This window comes from Sus scrofa, chromosome 14 (genome assembly GCF_000003025.6).
Source record: "Sus scrofa isolate TJ Tabasco breed Duroc chromosome 14, Sscrofa11.1, whole genome shotgun sequence".
NCBI lineage: Eukaryota > Metazoa > Chordata > Mammalia > Artiodactyla > Suidae > Sus > Sus scrofa.
The window spans coordinates 121,449,808-121,459,645 of record NC_010456.5 but is presented as its reverse complement, the minus strand read 5'-3'; the positions used below and the strand labels follow the sequence as shown (position 1 = coordinate 121,459,645).

Below are 9,838 nucleotides of genomic sequence, written 5' to 3'. Positions count from 1 at the left end.
GAAGACAGGTTAATTACAGCGCAATATTTCTAAGCGAATAGAAATTCTTAAAACTCTCAGGCAAAAGAAACATCACCCTAATGTGATGTTAGGTTAAAGGAGGCAGAGGTGAGGTTTTCCTTGCTGTGCCTGAAGGAGATGTCTGCCGAGTAGGAAAGACTTTTATTTTCCCAAATTTTAAATAGTTTCTAATAAGAAACGAATGAAAATTATTTTTCGTCTATCTAAACTAGCTTTTTTGTGTATGAGTCAGGCAATCAACAAATAATTTTTTACAAACATTATTTATTTTCTTTTTAGGGCCTCACCCATGGCATATGGAAGTTCCCAGGCTAGGTGTTGAATCTGAGCTACAGCTGTTGACCTACGCCACAACCACAGCAAGGTGGGATCTAGGCTTCATTTGTGACCTACACCACAGTTCAAGGCAACATTGGGTCCCCAACCCACTGAGCAAGGCCAGGGATCGAACCCACATCCTCATGGATACTAGATTCATTTCTGCTGCACCACAATGGGAACACCCACAAACATTATTTACAATAACTTCAAACTCACCAAAAATGTCGTAAGAATAGATTCATATGCCCTTTACCCAGATTCACCTATTTTTATGATTTTATCCCATTTCATCATATACTTGTTATGTGTGTATGTACCTGTATGTCTCAAACACACGCACGTTATACAATATTACTTTTCAGAACTGAGAGTAAGCTGCAAATATCACAGCCCTTCACCTTTAATTACTTCAGTGTGTATTTTCTAAGAATAGAGATGTCCTTAGAACAGTTATCCACTTCAGTTGGTGCATTTTATCAATCCACCTTTGTATTTCATTTTTGTCAATTGACCTAATAGGATTTTTCTCCAACACATGTCAGTCTAAGATCCATTTACTTGTCATATTTTTATAGTGGCCTCTAACAGATTATTTCTACAGCCCTTCTTTGTCCTTTATAACACTGACGTTTATGAAGAAGAGAGTTTTGGTTTTTTAAATTTTTTGTTACAGTTGATGTACAATGTTCCGTCAATTTCTGCTGTACAGAAGGGTTTGTTTTTTAATAGAAGATTCTTCATTTGGAGTCTGTCTGAAGTCCTCCTGATTAGATTCCAGTTATACATTCCCAGCAGGAACATATGTGACATTGTGTCCTTCCTACTGTATTCCATCCAGAGTAACATCACATCTATCCGCCCTTTGTTGGTAATGTTAATTTTGATCACCTAGCCAAAATGTTTGTTGTATTTCTGTTTTATAGCTACCATTTCCCCCCTCACAACAAATAAGCAATCTGTGGGGACTCACCATACAATCACACAAATGTCCTGCTCATCAAAATACCTCCCCAAGATTTAGCATCTATTGATATTTGCTTGAACCATTTTTTATTGTGATGGTTGCTAAATTATTTTCTCAGCCCTGCCTCTTCATTTACCACATTCCACAGACCTTTTACTTCTTCCCTATCCATTTATGTATCTATCACTGATATGGATTCATGGCTTCCTATTTTTTCATAATTTATAATTAAATACTGTTCTTAACTATTTTGGTGTCCAAATAATCCCAGATTTGGTCACTTCTTCAAGCTAGCTTCTCTGTCATTATGATGTTCTCCCATCAGTTTGGAGGGCACTTTCTTGCTCCAACTTAACAAGATATTTCAAGGATCTTCTAGTCTAGGAATCAGCCATTTCTCAAGGGAGCCCTGGTTTCTGTCAGTGGGTTAATAGCAACCAGGATCTGGATACTAGGAGTACTCATTGCTCCTAGAGTGTTTGCTTCTGGGTCCTTTTTCAGCAGACAGAGCTAAGAAATATACATACACATACACACACCTAGGTATAGACACACACACATATACATGTGCTTTAAAAATAGCTTTATTGGATATAATCTCAATTTACATTGTTTCTTGAGAATGATGCTTCATAGTTGCCATGCTTTGCATGTTGCTTTTAAGTTTGATGACTCTCAATATCTGGTTTTTGTAAATCATTTATATTTTGCCTAGAGGCCTTAAGCACCTTTTTAAAATATCTGAGTCTGATCATTTTGCTATAGTGTGTCCCTGAGTCAACTGGTCTGGTCAATTGTCCCAGGTACCCAATAGACACTTTTAAAGTGTTCATTCAAGTCTTCATCCATTTCTGGAAACTCATCTCTGTAGCCAGTATGATAAACTACCAAGTCCTAACATACAGTATTTTGGCATTTAATGTTGAACTTATCTTATTGGGATGAATTTATCTGTTCTTTTTACTCCCCCCCCCTTTTCCTACTCTCCACACCCACCAACTTGCAGCAGCATCTAGCAGGGGAAATTCTTATAGAATTTATTTTCTGTCTTCCGGTAATGCTGAAAGTGTGGGTCATGTGTGGTTTTATTTGGTCGTCTTGATAATTTTCTGAAAGTTTGGGGAGGGGTAACAGAGGGCACAGGGGTGATGGGAAAATTCAAATTCAGGCAGCCTCCTTATTCCTCATACTGAGTTCTCGATGAGGCTGAAATTCAGTCTAGAGGTAAGACTAGACTGAAAATGCAAAAACAAACCAGGCCTCATCAAATACTGTACAACAATATAAACTGAGCTGTATTTAAAATCTCCTTTTAGGAGTTCCCGTTGTGGCACAGTGGTTAACGAATCCGACTAGGAACCATGAGGTTGCGGGTTCGATCCCTGGCCTTGCTCAGCGGGTTAAGGATCCGGTGTTGCTGTGAGCTGTGGTGTAGGTCGCAGATGCAGCGTGGATCCCGTGATGCTGTGGCTGTGGTGTAGGCTGGTGGCTACAGCTCCGATTCAACCCCTAGCCTGGGAACCTCCATATGCCACGGGAACAGCCCTAGAAAAGGCAAAGATACAAAAAAATAAAAAATAAAATTTCCTTTTACCTAGAAGTTTTGGCTGCAAACAGGTTTGGCTTTTGCAATATTGTAACATATTTATGATAGCAAAAAGTCTTTTAAGAAACAAGAAGGATTGGTTTAATTAAAAGACTAAATCCTGCCTACCATATCACCTGTTCCCATGTAGAGGGGAAGGTGCCAGTAAGAGTATTCAAATCTCTGATTTGGGCATGAAGAAATGAAATTGGGATGGGGCAGAGCACCAAAGAATGTCAGTGAATTAACTCAGATTGAGGTTGACTGATTTAATCTCTTTCAGTTATCTTCACATAACACATCTTCATTGGATCCCTAAGGTTATGTGCAACAGTGTTCATATTCACCTTCTCTATCTTTCTAGCACGTGCGTGTGCACGTGCGCGCGCACGCGTGTGCACGTGCGCGCGCACACACACACACACACACACAGTTTTTCCAACCATCAACATGCTGCATCAGAATGCTATATGTGTTACAATTGATGAACTAACACTGACACATAATTATCATCCAAGTTCATAGTTTCTATTAGAGTTTGCTCCTGGTCTATATCCTACGGGTTTTGTTTTGACAAATGTATAATGACCTATATCCACCATTATAGTATCAAACAGAATAGTTTCACTGTCCTCAAATCCCTAGGGCTCCACCTATTCCTCTCCTCATGATTTTGGCAACCAATCTTAAAAATTTTTGCCTTTTTTACTGTCACACAGTTGGAATCATAGTCTTTTTACTTGGCTTCTTTCACTTAGTAATATGCATTTAAGGTTCCATCATGTCTTTTTCTGGCTTGGTAGTTCACTTCTTTTTGGCACTGAATATTCCATTATTTGGATGTACCACCGTTTGTGTGTACATTCACCTGCTGAAGGACATCTTGGTTGCTTCTAAGTTTTGGAAATTATGAATAAAGTTGCTACAAACATGAGTGCAAATTTTTACTGGACATAAGTTTTTAACCCATTTGTGTAAAGACCGAGGAGCATGATTGTATTGTAAGAATATGCTTAGTTCTATAAGAAAATGCCAGGAGTTCCCATCATGGCTCAGTGGTATCAAACCCAACTAGGATCCATGAGGACTTGGGTTCAATTCCTGACCTCTCTCAGTGGGCTAAGGATCCGGCATTGACGAAAGCTGTGATGTAGGTCACAGATGCAGCTTGCATCCCATGTTGCTGCGGCTGTGGCATAGGCTGGCAGCTGCAGCTTCAATTCAACCCTTAGCCTGGGAACTTCCATATGCTATGGGTGCAGCCCTAAAAAGCAAAAAAAAAAAAAAAAAAAAAAAAAAAAAAAGGAAAAGAAAATGCCAAAGTGTTTTCCAAAGTGGTTGTACCCTTTTGCATTCCCACAGTTAATGAATGAGATTTCCTATTGCTCCACATTCTTACAAGCAATAGGTGTTAATCAATGTTTTGGATTTTAGGTATTCTAATAAGGGTGCAGTGATACCTCATTGTTGTTATATATTTGCAATTATCTAATGATAATTATCTAATGTATGATGTTGAATATTTTTTCATACACTTATTTACTATCTGAATATTTTCTCAGGTGTCTGTTTGGCTCTTTTCACCAGTTTTTAATTAGGTTGTTATTTTTATGTTGAGTTTTAAGAGCTCTTTGTCTATTTTGGGTAATAGTTCTTTATCAAATACTCTTCTGTAAATATTTTCTCCCAGTTTGTTGCTTGTCTTGTCATTCTCTTTGCAGAATCTTTCACAGAGCGGAAATTTTTAATTTTAATTAAGTCCTACTTTTATTTCTTTCATGGATCATGCCTTTGGTATGGTTTCTTTTTTTTTTTTTGCACCTGGTGTCCAGTTATTCCAGCACCACTTGTTGAAAATACTATATTTTTTTCCATCTATTGAATTGCCTTTGCTCCTTTGTCAAAAATGAGTTGACTATATTTGTGGGGGGTCTATTTCTGAGGTCTCTATTCTGTTCCATTGATTTGTCTATTCTTTCACTAATACATGTATTCCCCACTTTTTGAACATTTGCTCTACATTTTACTTTTATGACAGACCTACATTAGTATTTGTTTTCCCTAACTGAAAGAAATCCAAAGAGGATTTTTACTTTTACTAAAAAAAGTGAAAAGTAAAAATGAAGTCCAGTGTTGGCTTTGCAGTGAGCTGTTATAGAAGCAGCATGCACCCCAAGGAGCCAGAGTGGAACTGCCAAGCTCCCTTCCTGAAAACTACACTCAGCATCAAGCCACCATAGCTTTGAACTGTGTCTGTGAGCATCTCTGCTTTATCTCAATTTATTTCGTGCTTTTGTTAGCAAGATGTCCTAAGTTAATTGCTTCATTTTACACCATTTCATCTTATGAAAGGTTTCATAGGATTGTTCTACTTTTGGATAGCAGGGGATATTTGTACCACAATGTAGATATATATGTGTCTCGACGTCAAGTAGTGTTAGTCCTTCAAATTTGTCTTTCTGTTTCAATATTGTGTCATCTATTCTGGGTCTTTTAGCTTTTTATATAAAATTTAGAATCAGTTTGCTAATATCTACAAAATAACTTTGAGATTTTGATTGGATTGCCTTGAATCTATAGATCAAGTTTGGAAGAACTGACATCTTGACAACATTGACTTTCTATCCAAGAGCATGGAATAAAAATCTCTCCATTTACTTAGTTTTTGGGTTCTCTCATCAAAGATTGTATATTTCCTCATGTAGGTCTTGTGCATATATCAAGGTATTTTATTTTGTGGATGTTAAGGTAAATAGTATTGTTTTTAATTTCAAATTCCAATTGTTCTTTGCTGGTATATAGGAAAACAATTGACTTTTGTATATGAACCTGGAAGTTTGCATCTTTGCTATAATTACTTTAACAGTTCCAGGAGTTTTTAAATCAGTTCTTTTGGACTTTCTACGTAGATGATCATCATATGCAAACAAGAGGTTTTTTCTTTCTTTCTTTTTTTCTTTTGCTGAGACCATGGTATCTGGAAGTTCCAGGGCCAGGCATTAAACCTGTGCCACAGCTGTGATACAAGACACAGCAGTGACAATGCAGATCCTTAACAGGCTGAGCCACCAGAGAACTCCAATTAAGTTTTCTTTCTTCCCGTCTTCCTTGAGTTATTAACTACCACTTCCATTACAACTTTAAAAAGAAGCTAGAAGAGACACCATTGCTTTATTCCTGATTTTAATGAGAAAGCTTCCAGTTTCTCACAACTTAGTATGCTGTTAGTTATAGGGCTTTTGTTCTTTATCAAGTTGAGGACTTTCTCCTCTATTCCAAGTTTGCTGAGTTATCCTAATAAATGGCTCTGTCAAATGCTTTTTCTCCATCTGATATGATCGTGTGATTTAGTCTGTTGATGTGATAGATTACATTAATTGGCTTCTGAATGTCAGAATAGGCTTGCATATCCGGAATAAATCTCACTTGATGTATAATTTTTATGCTTGTAAAATTCAAATTACTAATATTTTGTTGAAAATGTTTATATCAATGTTTACGAGATATTAGTCTATAGTTTTCTTATAATACCTTTGCATGGTTTTGGTATGAGGATACTGATGGCCTCAAAGAGAGTTGGACATATTCCTTCTGCTTCTACAATTTGGAAGGTTGAACAACATTGGTTGAACTCCGAATTAGGAGTTACTAGGAAGAATTCTTGACTGTACAGTGTTCTTTTGAAGTTGACATCAAAGGTCAAAATGTGTAGATTAACTTGCATCTAAGTTGATCTTCACGGAAGGAAAAAGAAATCATCAAACATTTTGAGAAAAAATGGTAATCATTGCAAACCTAGGCTCATTCATTAACATGTTAATTTTATCCTCTCTAAACCAATCTATCAGCACTTTTTGAATAGGTAACTAGTGTTCTCAACTGCCTCAAGTTGGCATTGATTAAGAAGTAACAAGAGGTGCTCTGGAGGTTAGAAAAATTGAACTCTGAATGAAAGCAGCTATTCTTTTTTTAAGCAAATTAATCAAATAAGTGTGTAATCCATTAGATTGTAATCTCAATGGCAAAAATTTGTGAGGTGTGTGTTTGACAAGATATATGATAAATGTTATTTTGCACCAAGAAACAGTGCTAGTTAAAAGTCATGAAGCCTATAATAAATAAAATTCAGCAAAACATAACCATCCAAATCCAGAAAAACCCAGAAGACTTCTTTGAATATCAGTCACATAAAGTTCACTTTAACTATCAATCATTTATATTTTCCCATTGTGCTTTCTCTCTCATATTCATTTATATGTGATTAGCATGACTGAAGAATTAAAGTTAAATTTTATTTAATTTTAATTAACCTAAATTTAAATAGCCACACATGGCTACTTGGTGGTGACTATTTTGGACAGGGCAGAGTCTTAGAAAAAGACACAGTAAGTAAAATAATATTGAAGTAGAATATAGAATATACTGAGAGTAGAAAAACTAAACTGAGTGAAATTGACTATTCTATTTCCAAGACCATACTCTGTATTTCTTTCACACTTTTACTATAGCGACTTCTCAATTTCTTCAGTCTCCTCCCTACCTATGCAAAAGCTAAATGTTTGGGTTCCATCAGGATTCCATCCCCTCCCATTTTACACGTTCACCCTAGAAAATTCTTGCTTCAGTTACCATCTATATACTGGAACATGTTTCCAGGCTAATTTTTAAATTTTTCTGCTTTTTAGGGCCACACCCAAGGAATATGGAAATTCCCAGGCGAGGGGTCGAATCGGTGCTGTAGCCGCTGCCCTACACCACAGCCACAACAACGTGGGATCCGAGCCGCCTCTGTGACCTACACCACAGCTCATGGCAACGCCAGATCCTTAACCCACTAAGCGAGGCCAGGGATCGAACTCACATCCTTAAGGATCCTAGTCGGGTTTGTTAACCGCTGAGCCACAATGGGAACTCCCCAGGCTAACTTCTAAACACCAGATTTAAGTATCTAATTGCTTACTTGACATCCCCACCTAATGTCTCACCTGTACTAGAACACATCTTCCCCCTTAGACCCAAACAAACTAGAAGAACCTGGTCCTCTTGCAAAGGACCATAGTTTAGTAAATACATCCAGATGTTAAGCTATAATCCTGGAAGTAACGTTTGATTCTCTAACTCATTTTTTCCAGTCTTCCTAGTAATCCCTTATATGTTTCTTTCCCTTCCCAATGGTTTAATCCCAATCAAAGCCACTGTCATCACTCACCTGGAGTGGACACTAGTTTTGATTCTCTCCAATCCACTCTTCTCAAGGTTGCCAGAGTGATTTTTTTTTTTAACACATATCAAAGGATGCTAAGAGGAAAGATGACAGTTAATCACATTGTGCACAGGAGTAATATTTTCAACCTTCCCTGATGAGTTTTCTTTAGCCAACTGACTAGTTTCCACTAGGTATTACTCTTATACCTTTTGTTTTCATGAACAGTGGAAGATAAAACTTACTGTTCTTCATTAGCCAATGTTACAATTTTTTTCTAGGAATCCTGTACTCAAGTTCCACTTTTAGGTTACTAAGAAATCTTAAACACTAGAGCAGACTCTCTTATGAAAGTTTACAAAACAAAAAGCGTTTTCTTCATAAAGGCTCAGAAAATGGGGGAGTTATTTCTAATAATTCAACGTATCCGCTACAGGAAAGTCTTCACTATAAGATATATCCGTTATATACACTAGTTGTAAAATAAACAAACAAAAAACCCCCCAAATCAAAAAACCAAAAAGACCCTACAGTTTTGAATTCTATCAATAGTAAATATGAATAATGTAAATAATAATGACCATAAAAATATTTTGTTGCATTTTTTGTACATCTATTTTTGTATACCTTGTGTGTGCCATTTGCTTTGTTAAAGTTTTTCAGAAGATTAAACGGCAGTGAAGTCATTTCTTTCAGTTCCACATTTCTGTGGTACAATAACATTGCAAAGATTGATTTCATGTTCAACTTCAGTTACACACAGGACTGGAACTTTCTTCAAAGACTCAATGGCATGATATTTAAAAATATATTATGTATATTGAATACCTTACAACAGAATGACTAAATAAAAAGGTAAGATAATTTTTATGTAGCCAAATTAATCAATTGTACAATTCTGGTTAGAAGTACATTTTCTCTCTCTCTCTCCCTCTTTTTCAGCCACACCCACGGCATATGGAATTCCCAGGCCAAGGATCAAATCCCAGCCACAGCTGCGATCTATGCCACAGCTGCAGCAATGCTGGATTCTTAACCCACTGCACCACAGCAGGAATTCCTAAAAAGTACATTTTCTGAAGGCTGTTTATACTTTTTAGCCTTGAATTATAATTTAGAACAGCTAAGTATTTATCACAATACAAACCCTGTTAAAAATCAATGGAAGCCTGATCTTCACCTCAGTTTGAAAAAAGTCTGTTAAATACTGTTTTCAGATATTGTTTTTGTAGTGTTTTATCTAAGCCTTGTACACTGTGTACTGTGCAAAATACGTCTCTAATTAAAATCAAGTTCTGATGTACACAATATAATCAAAAGACAATATTCATCCATTTTCTTGGGCCACTCTCATGGCATATAGAGGTTCCCAGGCTAGGGGTCGAATTGGAGCTGTAGCTGCTGGCCTACGTCGAATTGGATCCGAGCCTTGTCTGCGACCTACACCACAGCTCACAGCAACGCTGGATCCTTAACCCACTGAGCAAGGCCAGGGATCGAACCCGCAACCTCATGGTTCCTACTCGGATTTGTTAACCACTGAGCCACAACGGGAACTCCAAAATACTCAACATCCTTAACAAGTACAAGAAAACTTTTCCGGAACCCTGTTAAAAACGAGTTTTGAGGTGAGAAAAAAAAAAGTGAGTGAAAATTATATATTAGTATACTTTTCTATTAAAGACAAACATTAAAATAAATTTTTGGAGTTCCCACTGTGGCTCAGCAGTAACGAACCCGACTA

General features: G+C 36.9%; 1 long non-coding RNA gene across 1 annotated transcript; it reads right to left on the bottom strand.

Moving 5' to 3' along the window:
• Window positions 4,404-9,520, bottom strand: LOC102167161. The gene is made up of 2 exons (XR_307812.3): window positions 8,101-9,520; window positions 4,404-6,625 (listed from the first exon to the last, which is right to left on the bottom strand). It is a non-coding gene; the product is annotated as an uncharacterized LOC102167161 (long non-coding RNA).